The 21,466-nt window shown below is 37.0% G+C and overlaps 2 protein-coding genes across 2 annotated transcripts in view; one reads left to right on the forward strand and one right to left on the reverse strand.

The window, feature by feature from the left end:
• RTN1 (reticulon 1) overlaps positions 1-19,143 on the reverse strand; it is a gene marked incomplete at its 5' end in the record, with an annotated part of 387,521 nt that extends 368,378 nt beyond the window's left edge. Inside the window, 2 exons of the mRNA XM_080808575.1 lie at positions 5,768-5,854; positions 19,032-19,143. The remainder of the gene's footprint in view (positions 1-5,767; positions 5,855-19,031) is intronic.
• Positions 19,144-19,610: 467 nt separating this feature from the next.
• Positions 19,611-21,466, forward strand: part of PCNX4 (pecanex 4) — a 42,853-nt gene continuing 40,997 nt past the window's right edge. The window contains exon 1 of the mRNA XM_080808579.1: positions 19,611-19,729. The gene's annotated coding sequence lies outside the window, so the exon portion shown is untranslated. The remainder of the gene's footprint in view (positions 19,730-21,466) is intronic.

Raw genomic sequence — 21,466 nt, forward strand, 5'->3', positions numbered from 1 at the left:
TAACAAAGAAAGCAGTATCAGAGCCAACCCCACGAGCTATGAAATTATTTCACCTAGGAATTATAAATGTAGAAGATTTCAGGGACCTGCCACATAACCTAAATGAAAGAGACCAGATAAAAGAAAAATGAACAGCCAAAAATATAATCAACTGCACTTTTACTGAAATAAAATGTGTTAGTTTCCATTTGCCCTTCCAGATCTACTCTACACCTTTTTCCTGCTTTGTGACTCTAGAGAATGACTCATGGACAACATCAACCAGGGTTCTTTGTCTATCTGGCAGTTGGGTTTAGCCAATGGAAGACACTGGCAGTTTATCAAAGAGAGGGAGAAGAATAAAATTTAGGCTTTAGTAGTAACTGTATTCCTTTACAAGGGCCCCAGCTCCTCTTAGGCTCTCCTAAAACTCTTTGGATTCTAGCAAACTCCCTCCTTTTACACTTCAGGCCTAAGATTTTTGCAAATTTGTAATGCTTCACCAATGCCGATCTATAATTCATTACTCATCTGGTTTGGAACTGACACCCGACACCTTTTTCTTCTACAGCAAGATGTTAATGTAAGGTTGAAGTTGTGATTGCAGCATGAAAACCAGACTTCAATTCTGGGAGCCACATTTTTAAATTAGTCCCATGGCTAGAAAAAAGTGTTCACAAATACAAGAACTTTAATTATGGATAAAATCCTTCACAGTAGTTTTTACATATTAGTCTTGCAATGTTTATAGAATTCTGGTATTCCCGTGTCACTTTATTTAATTTTCAATTCATTAATTCCACTTATAACTATTCATTCTCTTGATGGACATCTGGGTTCTTTCCATAGTTTGGCTATTGTGGACAGATGAATGGATAAAGAAGATGTGATATATATATCATATATATATATCCAATGGAATATTACTCAAAAAAAATGATGTCTTGCCATTTGCAACAACATGGATGGAACTAGAGGGTATTATGCTAGGTGAAATAAGTCAATCAGAGAAAGACAATTATCATATTATCTTACTCATATGTGGAATTTAAGAAACATAACAGAGGATCATAGGGGAAGAGATGAAAAAATAAAACAAGACAAAATCAGAGAGGGAGCAAACCATAAGAGACTCTTTTTATTTTTTAAGATTTTATTTATTTCTTTATTTGACAGACAGAGATCACAAGTAGGCAGAGAGGCAGGCAGAGAGAGGGGAGGGGAGAAGCAGGCTCCCTTCTGAGCAGAGAACCCAATTCGGGGCTCAATCCCAGGACCCTGGGATCATGACCTGAGCCGAAGGCAGAAACTTTAACCCACTGAGCCACCCAGGTGCCCCAAGAGACTCTTAATCATAGGAAACAAACTGAGGGTTGCTAGAGGGATGGAAGGTGGGGGTATGGGGTAACTGGGTGATGGACATTAAGGAGGGCACGGGATATAATGAGCACAGGGTGTTATATAAGACTGAAGAATCACTGCACCCTACCTCTGAAACTAATATATTATATGTTCACTGAATTTAAATAAAAAATTAAAAATAACTATTCATTCTTATTATAGTATTAAAAAAACTAACTGCACAATTAGTTCATAAAGTGTGAAATCATGTAAACATTGAAATCAAGTCTTTAACTCCATATATTTATAGGCGTCATACAGGCAATCACTTGCTTTTCTGGAAATTAACTTCAGCCTAGGTCAAGGGGGCCAGACTACTCCTTGTCAAACTTGCAAAGATAAAATTTCTCTAGGATTGAGTAAAGTAAACCATATGTCTGGTAACTACTAGTGAATGTCTTTCCAGAGGAATTTTCAGAGCATTTAGATGTAACACCAGCCCAGAAGGTTGTCCTTAAACCAATCTTCATTTGTGATCTGAGTCAAGAATTTTGTGGATGATTTGGACAAATCAGTTTTCCTGGTTGAAAAAACTCTTCAAATCTATGCTTGACTAAACACCAAACCTAGTGTACAGCCCAGCAATCTACAGTATCATGCATACTGTTCACTAAGCTCCCAGCGTGACTCCACCTCCAACTCTACTGTGGAATTTTTTCCCCTTGATTGTAGGTAATTTACTATTTTGGACTGAAAGCCTAAAGAATTATTTTTTTCATTATTAAATCTTATTAACTATAGCCCTACTCCATGCTTCAGAATTTTTCCGTTTCCTTTATTGTCAGCTAGTATTTAAAGTTTATGGTTAGGTCCTTCTCTGTGGTTGTTGATGGAGATTTTTTTATTGTTTCTGTTGTTGTAGTTGTTATTTTGTTAGAAATTTGGGACAGTGATTCATTCACCTATTTTAATCTAGAAGTTCTTACATGAAGATTTTCATGTCTTTTCTAAACACTCAAAAGTAATTCATGTTTGAGTTTAGTGTCTAAAATGCTGAGTAAATCTACATTAATCTAAAGAAAACCTAGTGTCTTAAAGATTGGTTTTTATCAATGTTAGTAGAAATAAAATGAGTTTGATTATTAAATTCAAGAAGTGTATACATAGAAACTTTGAGAAAAGTTAGATAAAATGGGAAACACCCAACAGAAGCAAAGAATGTTTTGTATTTTTTCAACCCAAGGAGTCAGAAAGCTGATACCACCTACTATGGATTAAGGTTTTGGTAAAGCCTCATGACTACTTTTGGTTGTCCTGGCAATGGGAACCCTACCATATGAAAGTGATATTATAATGAAAACAAAATCAACCAAACTCATGTACATGAATACGTGAGAATTATAGGCAAAATAACTTATGATCTGGCTAGCTCTATCTTGGGAAAATGTCTGGGGATGTTAAATTTGAGAGCATTTGTGCTCTATATAATCAGATAATGTAATCAAGTGTGATGTATCCATAGTAACTTATCCTTTGTACTTACGGCAGTCACAACCTGGAAGGTTTTTGCATTGAGAAAATGAAGGAGCTTATTATCTTCCTGTCAAGTATGAGATGGCTGGGGATTTAGGGAGTTCTAGCTCTTTGTTGTTTACATAGCTTTCCCCATCCTTTGCTGTGGACCCAGGTTTATTCTGCACAAAGAGAAAAGTGGGATTAAAACTTAAGAGTCAGGGGGCGCCTGGGTGGCTCAGTGGGTTAAAGCCTCTGCCTTCGGCTCAGGTCATGATCCCGGGGTCCTGGGATCGAGCCCCGCATCGGGCTCTCTGCTCAGCGGGGAGCCTGCTTCCCTCCTCTCTCTCTGCCTGCCTCTCTGCCTACTTGTGATCTCTGTCTATCAAATAAATAAATAAAATCTTTAAAAAAAAAAAAAAAAAAAAAAAAACTTAAGAGTCAGGGGCGCCTGGGTGGCTCAGTGGGTTGAGCCTCTGCCTTCAGTTTGGGTCATGATCTCAGGGTCCTGGGATCGAACCCAGCATGGGGCTCTCTGCTCCCCACCCCCTGCCCCACCCTCTGCCTGCCTCTCTGCCTACTTGTGATCTCTCTCTCTCTTTCTCTCTCTGTCAAATAAATAAATAAATCTTAAAACAAAACAAAACAAAACTAAGAGTCAACACAGAAGTTCCTTACTCCCATCAGGAATCATACTGACCCCACAAATAAATAGAGATAACTGGATTGTACATCTGTGCTCTTCTCTGCAGAAGTAAATAACTTAACATTTACACACAGTTTTTCCTATAACTTTCACAAACATCTCTGCCATTTCTTTAACTTACTGATGAAAAGAATTTCTAATCAGGTTCACATTTACAAATCTTTGTTACTAATCAGGGAACAGAATTTTCTCCTGCACTCAATAGACTGTGTAGCAAAAGAAGAAATCTATTCAGTCTTTATCCCTGGTTTCTGACACAAAGCTCCTAAAACCCTTGGAATTTTCTGAGTGATGAGTATCTTTTGTCATTCATAAGGAACCCTCTAAAGAACACCTGAGTTTATGCTAATGAGGTGGCAAAGGGTGGGGCTGTAGATAGCATCAGTATGGATCTGGTCACCAGAAAGACCCACTAATTAGAGGGTTAGAACTTTCAGCCCCGCTCATGACCTCTGGGAAGGGAAAGTGGGGTAGAAGCTAGAGATTAAAGATTTGTAACAACTCTTCATAATGAGCTTCCAGGTTGTCACACAGTCCACATGACAGGGTGGTTAGCACACCCCAGGTTCATAGGGACAGAAGCTCCAGCACTAGGGACCTTGTGCTGGACCTTGCTCTATGTACCTCTTTTGGACCCTGCTCTATGTACCTCTTCTTCGTCTCTATCCTTTATATCTTTTATAATAAACTGGTAAACATACGTAAATGTTTCTCTGAGTTCTGTGAGTGACCCTAGCAAATTAATCTAATCTGAGGAGAGGGTTATGGGAACCTCCGATTTATAGCCAATCAAAGGCACAAGTAACAACCTGAACTTGAGGCTGGTGTCTGAAATAGGGCCAGTCTTATGAGACAGAACTCTCAGCATGTGAGATCTGATGCTATCTCCAGATAGATAATGTCAGAATTAAGTTAAATTTGTATACATTCAGTCAACTCTACTAAGAACTGGAGAATTGCTTGGGGATGTGGGGGAAAAACACACTGGAACATGTAAAGAGTACTGATAATTGTGGGAAAATACCACAGGTAATCATCTATGAATACTAAAATTAATAGATGGCAGTATAGCCAGGATATTAGAACGGCTTCTAAGAATTTTCCCACAATATATTTTAACTGCAAATAGAAAAATAGTAACTTGACAGGGGAAAAACCTGGTAAACACCACTTTAAGTGATCAAAGTTAACATTACCAATAATAAGATATAGTAATACCCTGATATGATGTACTGATAGTTCTGTGGTATTCTTGCCAAAAATACATAAAGTGATCACGAGAAAATATCAGAAAGACTCAAACTAAGGGGCATTCTACATGTAATTGGCCAATAACTCATCAAAAGGGTCAAGGGCATTAAATAATGAAAACTGAGGAACTGGGGCGCCTGAGTGGCTCAGTGGGTTGAGCCTCTGCCTTTGGCTCTGGTCATGATCTCGGGGTCCTGGGATCGAGACCTGCATCGGGCTCTCTGCACAGCAGGGAGCCTGCTTCCTCCTCTCTCTTTGCCTACTTGTGATCTCTATCTGTCAAATACATAAATAAAATCTTTAAAAAAAAAAACTGAGGAACTATAATAGATTGGAGAAAACTAAGGAGAAATAACAACTAGTGTAATATATGGGATGCTGGATTGGATCTTGGACCAGGAAAAGGACATGAATGGAAAAACTGGTGAAATCTGTTAAGTTCTGTAGATTAGTTAACAGTATTTATCAATGTGAATAGCTCACAAAATAAGAAGGCTGGAAAACCAGGCTCTTAGAATGAGCTCCATGGAAAGCTGAGTGGTCACAATCATAGACAATGTTATGACACAGGAATAATTTAATTAGGGTACTGCTGCCTTGTTGCTACATGGGTGCTGCTGGACACTATTCTAACTATTCCTGCTTCTTTGCTTCCCATGATTACATTAAAAGCCCCAGGAACATGGCCAAACTGACACTGCCTGCCAAAATCTGAGTTATGAGAGTTTAAAACAAGCATCAGTATTTTTCAACTTTCCAGGTGGGATCCTGCTTTCCCACTAAGGCTGCCACAAAAGCAAACAAAAGAAAAGGATTTAAATTTTGGGGCAACCAAAAGGCAATAAATATGCAGTACATGAATGATTTAAACCATTTTAATGGAGTTGAACAGGAACAACGATGTTTAGAATTTTTTGAAGTGGCTTCACTATAAACTATGGGAGCTGTTCTTTTTGTCTGCCCAGACAGTTTTTTTACCTTGTTTTTTCAGATTCCTTTAGGAAACTGCTCTTCAAGTCTATGTTAGTATTGGGGCTGCCGCTGGTAGGGGTAGGCACCCAGGACCTGAAATTGAGATATGGACATTAGGAGAGTGATTTATTTCTTCCACTGCAATTGCTTAACTGGTTAGGTCCTTGGGAAGTCTCTGAAGCATTTGTCTGCCACCAAGAGAGAATCTATTTGAAGAATAAATCAATACAAACCAAGAGTGGAGAAAGTCCTGACAGTGGTCTTTGAGCCTCCGGATGCAGTCTTAAGATCTACCATTGGACCTCCCAGTTACATAAGCTAATAAATCTTCCACGGAATTTAATTGCTACATTTGCAACTAAAAGTGTTCTGACATAGTGCAATGCATAAGATGTAGAAGATAATATCCTTTCTGTTTTGAGTTCTACAATTAAAGAGTAACGAAGAAATACATTACCCCACTTCCCACAGTAGGGGTAGGAAGGATATTTGGTCATCAATTCATAAAAAAGATAGTTTTAAAAGTAAAGAAAATGCAACTTAGGATCAAAGGAACTAGGGTCTAGGAAAAGAAAAGCTGTGAAGTTAATTGCTTGAGAAAGTCAAAAGCAGGAGTAAAAGATAGAGATTAAAGCTATACCATAGGAAATTCATGTTTAAGACTTTCTTAATAGGAAAGAAATAATTGAATATTTCATAAGGTTTTTTTTTTTAAGATTACAATCTGGCTTGCCTGAGGTGGGATACAAATTAAATAATGTTATAATAAAAGTCAAAGGATCCACTACAGTAAGATTTATAATTATCTATAAAATCCTAACTTCTCTGGACCTCTGGTTTCTCACCTCTAACACAAGCATCTCTTTTCATCTATAATATTGTGATTGAACATTAAATTAGTCTGACAATTACTTTTTGCTACTACCAACATACATGAGCTTAGAAAAGCATGAAGAGCAAGTAGAACAAATTTCAAATCATAAATTTGAACATAATACAATATAATTTGGTGATACTCAACTTAAAATTATTTTTCCAACTGGCACAAAAACACATAGCTCAATGGAACAGAACCCTCTTAAAATGTTGGTGGGAATGCAAGCTGGAGCAGTCACTCTGGAAAACAGTATGGAGGTTCCTCCAGAAGTTAAAAATAGTGCTACCCTATGACCCAGCAACTACACCACTGGGTACTTACCTCAAAGATACAAACGTAGTGATCTGAAGGGGCACCTGCTTCCCCAATGTTTATAGCACCAATGTCCACAATAGCCAAACTGTGGAAAGAACCCAGATGTCTATCGACAAATGAATGGATAAAGAAAATGTCATACACACACACACACAAACACACACACACACAAACACACACACACACAAACACACACACACTGGAATACTACTCTGCCAACAAAAACATGAAATCTTGCCATTTGCAACAATGTGGATGGAACTAGAGAGTATTATGTTAAGCAAAATAAGTCAGTTAGAGAAAGACAATTACCTCACTCATGTGCGGAATTTAAGTAACAAAACAGGATCACTGGGGAAGGGAGGGAAAAATAAGACAAAATCAGAGAGGGAGACAAATTGTAGGAGAGCCTGGTGATGGGTATTAAGGAGGGCACATATTGCATAGAGCACTGGGTGTTATACATAAACAATGAATCTTGGAACACTACATCAGAAACTAATGATGTACTGTATGGTGACTAACATAATTTTTAAAAAATCATAGGAAACAAACAGGGTTGCTGGAGAGGAGAGGGTGAGGAGATGGGTAACTGGGTGATATTAAGGAGAACATGTGATGTAATGAGCACTGGGCATTATATAAGACTGTTGAATAACTGATTTCTACCTCTGAAACTAATAATACATTATATAATGTTAATTAATTGAATATAAATAAAAGAATAAAATAAAATATTCTTTTCCTAACTGCTTTATACATTTCATTTTTTCATGGTACTGTATTTTTAAATCTATTGACTAGCCCTCTTTTCAACTTCTGATGCACATCTAGAAATTCATCCTTAGCTTCAACCACTTAAAAAAATTTTTATTGTAGTAAAATATACAAAACATAAAATTTACCATTTTTACCTTTGTCTTTTCAAATGTGGTGGAACACACATAAAATTTACCATCTGAACCATTTTTAATTGTACAGATGAATGGCATTAGTTACATTCACAGTGTTGTGTTACCATCACCCCCACCCATCTCTAGATCTCTTTGCACCTTGCAAAACCGATACTCTGTACTCAATGAACAATAACTCCCTACTCCCCCTTCTCTAAGCCCCTTGCAACCGCCATTTTATTTTCTGTCCCTATGAATTTGATTACACTCATATAAATGGAACCATACAGTATTTGCCTTCTTGTGACTAGTTTGTTTCACTTAGCATTATGTCTTCAAAGTCCATCCATGTCACAGCATATATCAGAATTTCCTTCCAAGGCTGAATAATATTCCATGGTATGTACATACCACATTTTGCTTATCCATTCATCCATCAATGGACAGTTGGTTTCCTGCCACCTCTTATGGAATAATGCTGCTATTATGAATAATGCTGCTATGAACACTGGTGTAAAAATATGTCTTCAAGTCCCTGCTTTCACTTCTTTGGGGTATATCTAGAAGTAGAATTTCTGAATTATATAGTAATTCTATGTTTAATTTTTTGAGGAGACGCTATACCATTTTTCACAGCAGCTGCACCATTTTATAGTCCCACAGGCAATGCCCAAGAGTTCAACTGAGAACTACTTTTATACATTAAAATGTTTTATTTTTAAATAAAATACATTTCAAAAACAAACACTGAAATGATCATCTAACCATGTTAAAACAGCTACTATTTTCTAAAATCCAAAAGCTTTCTCATTTGTGTATTTTTACAGAACTGTAATACTTTATATAATTTTTGGATTTTTTTCTCCATTATACATCTAAGCATTTTCCATGACATTACTACAAAGCCCCAATTTATCATTTTAATGTCTATATTATATTCAGCCAAAGGGAAATATTATTATTTTCTTAATCATTGAAACTTTGAACATTCAAGTTGCTTCCAGTTTTACATCATTAGAAATATACAAATACGTATGTTCATAAATCCTTTTTCTTTCTGTTGAATACTTTCCATAGGAAGGTATTAATGTTAAAAAGTTCATATGGTTTTTAGAGTTGTTGACAAATATCACTAAATTTATTTCCAAAGGGACCACAACAGTTTGTATTACCCCAGCAGTCTCACCACAGTGACCCATGACTGGAGGGAGTTATCCTTCTATTCATCTCTAATTCCCTAACAAGCTGCCTATCACCTGGTAAACACACAATACAATTTTACTAATTGAATTCATGAATGGATAAACAAGAATGCCATTTAACTGAATCCTCACCATTCCTGAATCTTACTTTGTTTGCTAATTTATGATAGCCAGTGCTTTTTAGACTGGCTTAAACTATTTTAAAGCAATAAAAAATTTGGCCAGCAAATCAGAAGGTCCATTAAAAAATGAATTTTCTTGCTAGCATAAAGATCTTTCTTGGTATGTAAACATTTTCCTATTCATTGTCAGGTGTAATGTAATTTCACTCAATTATAACCTTTCATTCTAAACATAAAATAGTATTGTGGGGTCACTTTCTTAACTTGCCATCTTTTGTGGGATTGGGTAGATACAACCTTTATTTAGCATTTATGTATAAGCAAACAAAATAGTATCAGCCACTCTCAACTCATCGTAACCAAAATGTCATTGGCTCTAGGTTCTCTTTGTCTTATTTTGGCTTTTTGTGTGTGAATTTTCTAGCCATTAAACTGTGAGTTACTTGAGATTAAGTAATGTTTCTTTTTCATCTTTGTACCTGACAAACTGACAAAACTTTCCATGCTAGGAATCACCATATATTTTTGGTATACATATTATGCTATATATTTTCTGTTTGATCTAATTGAGAATAATTTTAAAGAATCATGATAAAAATCAATTATATATGTATTAAAATACATATTATAAGGTATTCTCTTTATGTTAAAGTACTAGAAAAAAATTATCAAATAAAAAGGAAGATTTAAACTATCCTGATATTCAGCGTAGTATTCAATTCTTCTTCATGGGTTGTAAATTATAATGGGGCTGTTACAAAACTGTCAAATTCTTCCCAAAGCAATCTCCAAGTTAATCAGCATGGACAATCACTCTTTTCATTTCTATGGCAATAAGAAAATTTTAAGCAATATCTTTTGATTGGAGTTGTCTTGAAAATTGCTTCATTGGAGGCCTTTATTTTAAAATGCAATAAGCCTGAAATATTAAATGTAATTTGTCATGCAGCCTAGAGAAAGAATGAAGCATTGGTACATTTTTCCTAATTGTTTCTGATTGCTGCCTGGGTAGCTCTAGCACTTCTCCATCTTCAAAATCACCTTCCAGGGCTTCAACATCTTTGACCATTACTTTTAATCAAAGGGGCTAAACATAAAATAATTTGACTATTATGTAGCAGAAATCTTAACAATACTGGATTTCACATTTTTATTTATTGACCTTAAAGAGAGACCCCTCAGAAACTAAATTGTTAATGAATTCTGATTAAGGTGACAAATTACCTAATGTTAATACTGACAGAAATCACCATCCCAGGAAAAGTGGTCAATACTAAAGTCAGCGGAATTCAGTTTTCCGATAACCATGTTTTGTGAAGGCCTGCTTAACAATAAATAAAGCTCATTCCTAAGTTTAAAGTGTGATTATCTAGAAAACTTAAAAATTTAAAATTAAAAACCTTAAAAATTTGCATAAATTTCCTTCACAGTAAGAGCACTGTTTTCTTAAATTTCCACATTATAATCTGAAGTTCCCATGTCCATTTATCCAAGAAGGAAGAAATCACTGTTTGAATTAATGCTTTGACAAGGAGTGAGAAAAATATTGGTACAGTAAATAGAAATTATGAAAAGGGTACAAAGTATTGTAGAGGGTTCTCAGGTAGGATTGCTATTGTTTCTGAACAGAATGAGTCCTTTTCTTGGGGAGGAGGTAGTAATGGATGGGATATTAATGCTATAATTAAAAGGAGGGAAAATTAGCTTAGGGCCCTCCTTGTTCACGTTCTCATAAGGCAAACATTATTCACCATGTGCACCAGAAAAAAAAGGAATAAAAATTCTTCCCGGAGGAATACACTTCACATTCAGGTTAGTATTTTTAAGATAGTTTTTAAAAAAAAATGTTGGGGGAAAAGGGACACAGATTCAAAAAGGAAGTCTGTTAGGGGAAAAGGGACACAGATTCAAAAAGGAAATCTTTTTATAGAGTGTAACTTTCAGGTTTTCATAGTCCAGTGTTCTAGCCCAGAGTATATCTGCCCAGATATATCAATGATAGAGGATCAAGTTGCACAGGGACACTGACTGAATTGTGGAATTCAAAGTGTATGCCTCTACACTAAGTGGGCCACTCTAAACAAAAATACTTTCATTCGATTTTTTTCAGCAGAGAACATAAATATATGTTGGTTTTTATTACATTTGTTAGGCCCTATGTGCCCTTAAAAAAAAGCTTGTCTCTAAAATTTTATTATTTTTACCAAAAGAAAAAGTTATGAGGGAGAAGATTCACAGGGGAAAAAATCCATAATTTTATATAAAACCACAAAAATGATCCACTGTTTCTTTTAAGTTTTTATTTAAATTCCAGTTAACATACAGTGTAATATTTGTTTCAGGTGTAGAATTTAGTGATTCAACGCTTACATACCCAGTGCTCATCACAAGTGCCCTCTTGAATCCCCATCACCTATTTAACCCGTTCCCCCACTCACGTCCCCTGTTTGTTTCTTAACACATGGTTGCTTCCACAGGTTAATACATCTCTTTCTTGCCTGCTGCTCTTTGTTGTTATATACATTTTCTAATTCCAAAGTCTTTAAGGAGGAAAATTTCTATGTAAAAACATGAATCCAGTATTTGGCTTGAAATTCATACACAACAGAATTTTAATTCAGTAGGATTAATAATTATTCTAATATTCGTTTCTATACATTGGTTTTCATTTAAGCTATAAGCCTAAAAAGCAACTCTGGTAAAAAAAAAAAATTGTTATTACTAGAATAAGTTTTATTAAAAATTGTTGTACTTTATTTTTTTTTAGAGAGAGAGATGGTGGTGTGGGGAGGGGCAACAGGAGGGAGAGAGAGAGAATCTTAAGCAGGCCCCATGCCCAGCATGGAGACCAACGTGAGGCTCCATCTCATGACCCCGAGATCATGACCTGAGCTTAAATCAAGAGTTGGATGCTCAACTGACTGAGCCACCCAGGAGCCCCCCAAAATTGTACTTTAAAATTATATTGCTGGGGTGCTTGGCTGACTCACTCAGTGGAATGTGGGACTCTTGATCTTGGAGTTGTGAGTTCAAGCCCCACACTGGGTATAGAGATTACTTACAAATAAAATCTTACAATAAAAATAAAATTATATTGCTAAAGACAAGCCATGTATGAAAATTTCCTCCATTAAAAAAAAAAGTAAATTTCTTCCATTAACATTTAGATATTGCTCGTTCAATAAAATAGGATTCCCATATTTTGTTATATATAGCATATATACATGTCTATATAAATAACACTAATTGCATAAAATTTACATATATACCAAAAATTAAAATTTTATATGCAACATTACAAAGAAATTCTCATCTTGAGAATGTATATATAAGTTCAGCAAAGGCTCTCACTTAGTATAAAATGAACTCACTTTAAGGATTCCTACAGATATATCACTGGAGTGGTCCAGATTCTAAGCAGTCTCTGATTAGAACATTATAATTATAATGTTAGAACATTATAATTATAAATTATAACATTATAATTTCCAACATTATAATTTCCAATAATGCTGTTATTTAAAAATAACAGCATTTCTCTCCCTATAAAAGCATCAATACTGTAATCATTTACTCATACAAACTAGCAACTATATCTTCCAATCATTTTCTGGATAAAGGTACTATTATAAAAACAAAAATCCACTATGCCACCTTTCAAGTTATATAGTGGCTTGGTGGGATTTTGGGGGGCAGGGTGTAGAGATATTTTTGATTGTCAGTTTAATTTTGAGTGTAATTTTATATTTGAAGATTACAAAAGTGATACAAACTGTTAAAAATACTTTAACAGCACAAAAGAGTAACATAAAAAGTAAAAGTTTCCCTTCCCATCAAACCCCAATTAACTTCTAGAGGTTAACTTCTCTCATAGTTCCTTATGTATCCTTCAAAAATAAGCATATACAAAGCATGCTCATGCATACATCTAGATTTTAACATAAGATCATGTTAGGGTCCGTGATCAAAGGAGCGAGACTGATATAAAGCGAAGGTCATGCAAAGCTTTATTTTGTGCCAAGCATCGAGAATCAAACCGACTGTTCCGGGCCGCCTCTTACAGAGAGAGCGAGCGACTCCCAGCCTCACAGACTAACTTTTATAGAGCAAAGGCCATGTGGTTGAGCCTGGCCACACACAGGTGGTCAATGAGATTGCAACACACAGAGAAAGCTACACAGTCATTCTAGGTCACACACGGGTGGCCAATTGAATTACAATTCACCCCATAGTAGCTATTTGAACTAGCCTGTCACCTTGGTCAGAATTGGCGCCCAAAAGGTGGGGCCCACACTCCTTGGTAGCTAGGGAGACAGTATGCACGCTCCACTGATTGGATGTCTCCACCTGGCCCGACTCATCCCGGCATTCAGGCTCTGCTATCTCCGCCTGACCTGACCCGTCCTTGTATTTGGGCTCTGTTATCAGGGACTGGTCGACCATATTTTACTGGCTTCCTGGACTTGCTTTTAAGTAAGTTCCCCTGGAGGGTGGGGGGCAGGGTCAGTTTAAGTTTTACTGCATAAACAACAAAATCACTGTTTAACCGAGATGAAATCACTCTGGCTAAATAGTCCCTTACAATCATACTATAACTTTTAAGTTATACAAATAGTAAATTTTAAATTTTTTACTTAAGTTAGACATGTTTGCATAGCAATACATGCAGATATACTTTATTTACCTTAATTTAACCTGTTCTCTGTTGAAGAATGTTTTGTGTTTTGCTACATTGTAAATACATCTTTGTACAAATATCATTGCATACTTAGGTGAGAAATCTATAAAGGTGGTACATCTGTAAAGTATATTTCTAGAGATGAAATTTCTCTGTCAAAGGGAAATGCAGAGCCAAGCTAGTTTCAAAGTGTACCTCCAATCTACTATCCCACCAACATTGGTTACTGTTGATACTGTTGTTATTTATATTTTATGTATAAATTTTGTTGTTGATACAAAGTTTATGTACAAGGTTTTTGTGTACTGTTTTTTTCTACATGTGGTTTAATTTCCCTTAAATATTTATCTGTGAATAATTGCCAGTTTTCATATTTTTAAATATATTAACCCAAAGGGAGCATCCCATTGTAAGCTGTACGAAGTCATTCTAACCAGTGTGGAATTTTCATTCAACAGCAATAGTATCTTGAATCTGGAGAGATTGTGAGAAGGTATTTAAACTTTCCTCTACCTTTAGACAAATTACACTATACTCCCTCTCCACCCTCCCCCCCACACACACATTCAATTACAATTTCAAACAAAAATTTTATCAGGCAATTTGTTCATTGCATTTCCTTATATATTCATTCTAAAGGAAAGTGAAGATAATGTTCACATGATCCTAAACAGTTGGTACATTTATAAATAAAGAAGTTAGCAGGTAAACGCCAAGAAAAGGACATCTAAAAACTTCAGCTCTAGTTTTAGAAATTAGTATTACTGAGACATATCCTTGGTAACAGTGTAATAGAAGAGACTAATTTATGTTCCAATCTTAGTGTAGGACGCTGGGAAGACTATGAAATCTCATCTGCACAGTCCGCTCTTACTATGTGTGCCAAAATAAGGGGAAATTGTTGTAATTCAGATCTACATATACCTTAATTTTTGTAAATTAAAGAGTGAAATAGTGAATACACATGTAGATATTTAGAGTTTGATCTTTTAGTGAAAGTTACATTCACAAACTCTTAAAATTTTTAACAGAATTTTTTTTTTAAAGATTTTATTTATTTATTTGACAGACAGAGATCACAAGTAGGCAGAGAGGCAGGCAGAGAGAGAGGAAGGGAAGCAAGCTCCCTGCTGAGCAGAGAGCCCGATGCGGGGCTCAATCCCAGGACCCTGGGATCATGACCTGAGCCGAAGGCAGAGGCTTAACCCACTGAGCCACTCAGGCGCCCCTTAACAGAATTTTTAAAATGAAACTCTAGCCTTTTAAATATTCCAATTTAGTGATTTTCAGTCTATCAACAATTCTATTATGCTCTTTTTAAACAAATACCTAAAATAAGTTTCCAGTGGTGACAACTTTCTAAAATAATATTAATTAAAACACTCCTAAAATTAAAAACCTAATCTGTGAAATTATTGATAGGAAAAAATAATGAAATTTAAGAACCACACAAGAAAATTAAAAGTTCTTAAAACCAAATTCTGAAAAATTCTATCCTTTTCACCCTATACTTATCAGATATTAATATAAACTTTTCAGAATTGTTATTTTAAATATATTGTATTTTACAACAAAGTTAAAAACTAGTTAATGGCAAGCTATGATTACATTATACACTGTTTATTTTATAGTCCTATTTATGAATGTTTACCTAGTATGAAATGTTTTCTATATTAAAGGAAGTTTCAATGTGAAACTTTATAACTAACAATTGGTCACTCCTTGTCTTTATGTTATTGAAGTATAGTTGATACACAATGTTACATTAGTTTTAGTTGCACAACACACAGACTGGACAAGTTTATAAATTATACTATGCTCACTATAAGTGCAGCTACCACCTGTCACCATACTACCTTATTACAATACCACTGACTATATTCCCTATGCTGTACCTTTTATCCCTGTGACTTATTCATTTCCTAACGGGAAGCCTGAATCTCTCGCTATCTTTCACCTATTTTGCCCATCCCCCCATTCCCCCCCACACTGGCAACCATGAATTTGTTTTCTGTATTTATCAGTCTGTTTCTGCTTTTTGTTTTGGTTTTTTTTTAGATTTTCACATATAAGTGAGGTCATGTGGTATTTGTCTTTCTCTAACTTATTTCACTTACCATAATCCCCTACTCCATCTTTAATATCCTTATAACTCAATGTCACCCAACCCATATGCCTGTGAACATACTAAAATCGCTACCCACCACATGCTCATTCACATGGTCTTTATATACATTTATATGCATATATTTTGTGACATAAAGAAAATAGATGAATTTCAACAAGCTATGTAAAAAACTAATCATCTCATTTGAAAGTCCCTTTTTTCTCTCCCAATGGTTTTCCTCACGTTCACTAATATCCAAACCTTGGCATTCTCTTTTAATCTCATGATTTCAAATAAATTTTTTAAAAATGTAGAATACTTTCAGGGGCGCCTGGGTGGCTTAGTTGTTAAGCCTCTGCCTTCGGCTCAGGTCATAATCGCAGGGTCCTGGGATCAAGCACCACATCAGGCTCCCTGCTCAGCGGGAAGCCTGCTTCTCCCTCTCCCACTCCCCCTGCTCCTGTTCCCTCTCTCACTGTCTCTCTCTCTCTCTCTGTGTCAAATAAATAAAAAATTAAAAACAACAACAATAAAATGTAGAATACTTCCAAATCTCTAGGTCTTGACCTGTCTCCCAGGGTCCAATCCTGTATCTGGAACTGGACATATCTCAAAAGCCCTAAAAACACATAATGTCTCAAAGTGGATTATCTTTCTTTGCAAACCTATTCTTCCTCCTATACTTACTTTAAGGGCACCTCAAACTTTGTGGTCACACAGTTTAAAGCTTAGGCTCATCTTTTTCTTTGATCTCCTTACCCTCTATTCCCCACCCTGATCCAAACCTTTACCAAATTTTAGCTTTTCTATTGCCTTGCCCTGGAAGCTCAGCTTTCAAATTCCCTGAAGCCACTTCTCCACTTTAAATCACCTTACCCTGTGCTGCAGCTCTGTTATTATTTTCAGAGACCTCTGGTCAGTAGTCTGTGGGCAATGGGGCAGAGTGAGGGTTTTATAATTTTGGATTCTTTTGTTTGTTTTTTACTTTTTGGCAAGGGGAGTAACTTGAAAATGGGCATTACCATTACATAAAAACATGTATGCCATGATAATAGCTGGGTAAACATTTTCTCTGGCTAAAGAAGCAGCTCCAGATTATTGGTAATGTTTCATTTTATGTCAATCATCAGGGTTAACAAAAAATATGGATCTTGAAGACATACACATATAGGCTAAATTCCAAATCTCGTTTATTTTACTCTTCTGAAGTAAAATGAGAAATGAGAGTACTGAAATGAGAATAATAATAAGCTACCTCCATAATGTTAAGATTAAATAGGGCTCATATATATCTGACTTATGCTCTAAATATTTGCTAAATGAATGAATGATGGTTCCCATTCTAGAAATCCTCTTCTCCCACATCTTCATCCAGCTAACTTGTATTTTTATACTTCTGTTGCAGCCATCCTGAATTTCCTTCCCCAGAATGATCCCTATGTCCCAGTTCTGTGTTTCTATGGCTCCAGTGCCTGTTTATCACACACTCTGTAATTACTGATGTCCTTGTTAGTCTCTCATTATATTTTGGTAAATTCCTTGAGGATAAGGGTCATGTGTTATTTGACTTTGAATTTGCAAGAATAGACATGGTTCCTGGCAAACATCATCCACTATTTCAGTAAATGTTGAATGAGTACTTTCTGTGTACAAGTAACCAAAGGCCTTGTACCATAAGCTTTACTAATTTTATTCCAAATGCAAAGTAACATACTGGAAAAAAAGAAAAATTTAAAAACCAAATATCTACGGTAGGTATTACAACAACAAAAATATTAATTCTGATTGAACTATATGTAATTTAGGGTGACAAAAATACAGCCTCTCTACATGAAGAGAATAGCTCATTCTCACTAAGCACTTAAGCTGTGCCTAACTAAGTGATCTAGTTATTTAATCCAATCTACCCAACCCCCTTTGTGATAAATTTTCTCTATTATTAACCCTATTTTACAAGATTTGAAAACTGAGCACCAGGAAGATTAGGTAACCCCTATATCACACAAGTAGTGAACTGTGATGTCAGGGTTCCAACAACTTAGGACTTCTGAGCCTCCCTTCTTCCACAGCCTCTACTCTTAACCACACTACACTGACTTTCTAGCAATTGCAAATGCCTCAAAGATGCTTAATGTGGTACCCTGACGGATGACAACTAAGGTTGCCTTCCCTCAAAGTATGGGAAACATTAAGAGTCCATTTCCCCTTCAGATCACTAATGGTGTCTTTGAAGACAAGTATATGTACGGCAATGAAACTGCACAGGGTTTTCTTCCACATACCTAACAGTAAACTACACTTTCCCCCTAAATAAAGTAGTATCTATCTACATATGTATATAAGCTTTGGCTTTCTTTTAATATTAACACACAAAAAGTTTTCCTATTATGGCCTGAAACCTAGATGCTTAAAAAAAAAAAAAATTTCCAGTAAAGCCAGAAAACAGTAACAACAACAACAACAACAAAGGCTGCATTCATAGTTTTTAGGTAAAGAGATCCAAAGAAGACAGTCCTTGAGCACTCAGGAGTCCCAAGCATGCCGAATTGCTAGAATGTCAATCACCTAGGGAAACACAAGTACCTTAATAGTGACAAATTGGCTTCGGAGTTCCCTTAGAGAGTCTCTAACTCATTTGAGACCAATTACCAATTTAATGCTCTAAGGGACCGCCTTGTGACTTCCAGCTAGCAATCTGGAAGATGTCCAGAACATGAGGAAGAAATCAAACTTCATGGAAAATGGAGGCGATGGGCGTGTAACTTTAAACTAGCAAAACGGGTACTCTGGGTTCACCCTGTAAAGATTGCCAGATCTTAAATTGCCTCTGAGTATTAACAGTGCGTCGCGGCTCCCCCCCCCCATTAGGATATGTGGACTTTGCCTTATTTTATTAATAAACAGATACCTTCTTAGTAGCATGATTCAATGATGGGACATTTTGGTTCCTTGCACTTAAAAATCTCCTCACGGAGAAAAAGTATGCAACAAAGGGCAATAGCTAGCACGTATATTTAGTTCCAAATCTTCCAAGCAGAAGCGGATGTATGAAGTATTACTTAAAAGCATTTATTACCGTCGGTGTGCTGGGTGGTGATGGCCAAAGTGAGGATATGGTTAATGGAACTTGCGAGACCGCGAGCGGTTGGAGTCACACTACACTCCAGCGCAGCACTCAGACCACCCGCAAGCCAAAGCTCTCGAAATGGCGGCCGCGCGTCAATCTGCCAGAAAGCGCTACCCACTCCGTCGGACACGTCACGTCACCAGGGAAACGGCGCTCTTGCGTAGGGGCGCGGTCCTGGGTGAAAGGGCAGGGCTTGCTGAGACCCTTCCCCCTCGCCTCGACCGAGGCCCGAGGCGAAGCCGGAGCGGGAGCTACTCCCACGACACCTCAGCAAAGGAGTGTGGGCCCACACCTGGAGTGAACGAAGCCTGCCTCTTCCTTACCTCCGCCTCGCCTAGCCAGCGGGTGGGGAAGCGCCCCAGGGCGAGCACAAACTGAGGGGCGGAGCGAGGCGAGCGCCCGAACCGCCCCCGAGCTGGAGCTCGGTTCCGCGGCGGTGGCGCCCGCTAGAGTTGACGTTAGCTATGGAAACGCGGAGATGCCTCGGGTGCGATCGCCTTGAGCTGGTTGTCCGGCCGCTGGAGCTTCTCTGCCTCTGCGTTCGGGTCGCGGGCAGCCTCTGGGCGGGATCGCCCAACCCGGGTTTACCTGCAAAAATGCAGTTCCCGGGATTCCTTCGCGTCGCCTCTTCCCTCGGGTGACTCGAGGTACGTTCCATCCCCGACACCCACCTGGGGACTTCTTAGTCACCTTAATTTCCAAGCCTATGCAGAGGCACATTGTTCTTGCAGTTTTAATTGCCACAGATTTCTTGTTCTTCAAGTGCGATTATTGCATTTTTTACACGGAAGGTGAACCCAGTGGCTAGAGGAATCAGTCCACTAGGACTTTAATTTTCTTTCAAAAGCCTGCTTTAGCTTGTTGAGTTACTGCATTTTGTTTCTAAGAGACACTTGCGGAATGGAAAACGGTCCATTGAGTCTTGATTTAGTGATGTCCTTGTTACCCCAATAAAGTGTACAAATTGCGTCCCTTAGATAGTACTGTACTCTTTCCTTACCTCCAACTAAACCGCGTTTGCCCCAGCTAGATCAATTTCTGACCCCCTGAACACCAATAACTCTTCCCCCCATCTGCTGCCTCTCTTCGCAACTCTGTCAAGAACCAGTGTTTACATCAATGAAATCTACAACATCGGAGGTTATTTATCAGAACTGTGAATTGATTATCGACTCTTTACCAGTCATTCTCTTTTATTCAGCCATATATAATATATATATATATATACACACATGTATTCAGTAAATCATTCTTAAAATTAGAGCAAAGACCATCCTTTATATTATTGAGTGTCCACTGCCACCCATGCCAAGTCTCCAGATCCTGTCACAGCATCCAGAGCCAGACTCATGACCAGATATTGCCATTTTAGTGATTTAATTGGGACACCTGGCAGCCACTCTTAAATTTCCTACTAGTTATTAACAGACAGTACATGGTTGGGGAACTTTTCTGTTTCTTCTTCCTTTGTAAGAACTTTGTTGAAATATAATTCACATGCCATAGACTTCAGTCATTAAAAGTGGACAATTCAACACCCGAAACTAATATTACACTGTATGTTAAATAACTGGAATTTACATTTAAAAATTTTTTAATGTGTTAAAGATTTTTAAAAGTGTACAGTGGTTTTTAGTATATTCACAGAATTGTGCAAGTATTATTACAGTCAATTTTAGAACATCTCATTGCCCCTTCAAAAAGCCCTGTATCCTTTAGGAATTACTCCCTCCCATCCTTGTCACTATCCCCACCAGCCTTAGGCAAACATTAACTTGTTTCTGTCTTTATAGATTTGCATGTTCTGGACATTTCATATATAGGGAAGCATACAATATGTGGCCTTTTGTGATTGTCTTCCTCTTAGCATTCTGTTTTCAAGGTTCATCCATGGTGTAGCTTAAGTCAGTACTTCATTCTTGTTTATAGCCTAATAATATTACATCATATGGATATACCACATTTTATGTAATCTGTTGATGGACATTTTGGGTGTTTTCACTTCTTGGCTATTAATATTTCTGCTATGAATGTTTGTGTACAAATTTTTGTGTAGACTTATGTTCTCATTTCTCTTGGGTAAATACCCAGCAATAGAATTAATAGGTCATATGGTAACTCTATGGTTAGCATTTTTAGGAACTGCCAGACTGTTTTTGAAAGCAGCTGCACCATTTTACCTTATAACTTGGGGGTTTGGTTTTCTCCACAATCTCACCAACACTAATTTTTTTATTTAATTTTATTTTTTCAGTGTTCCAAGATTCATTGTTCATGCACCACACGCAGTGTTCCATGCAATACATGCCCTCCTTAATACCCACCACCAGGCTCACCCAACCCCCGACTCCCTTCCCTCTAAAACCCTGTTTCTCAGCGTCCAC

This window comes from Martes martes (assembly GCF_963455335.1).
Source record: "Martes martes genome assembly, chromosome: 7".
NCBI lineage: Eukaryota > Metazoa > Chordata > Mammalia > Carnivora > Mustelidae > Martes > Martes martes.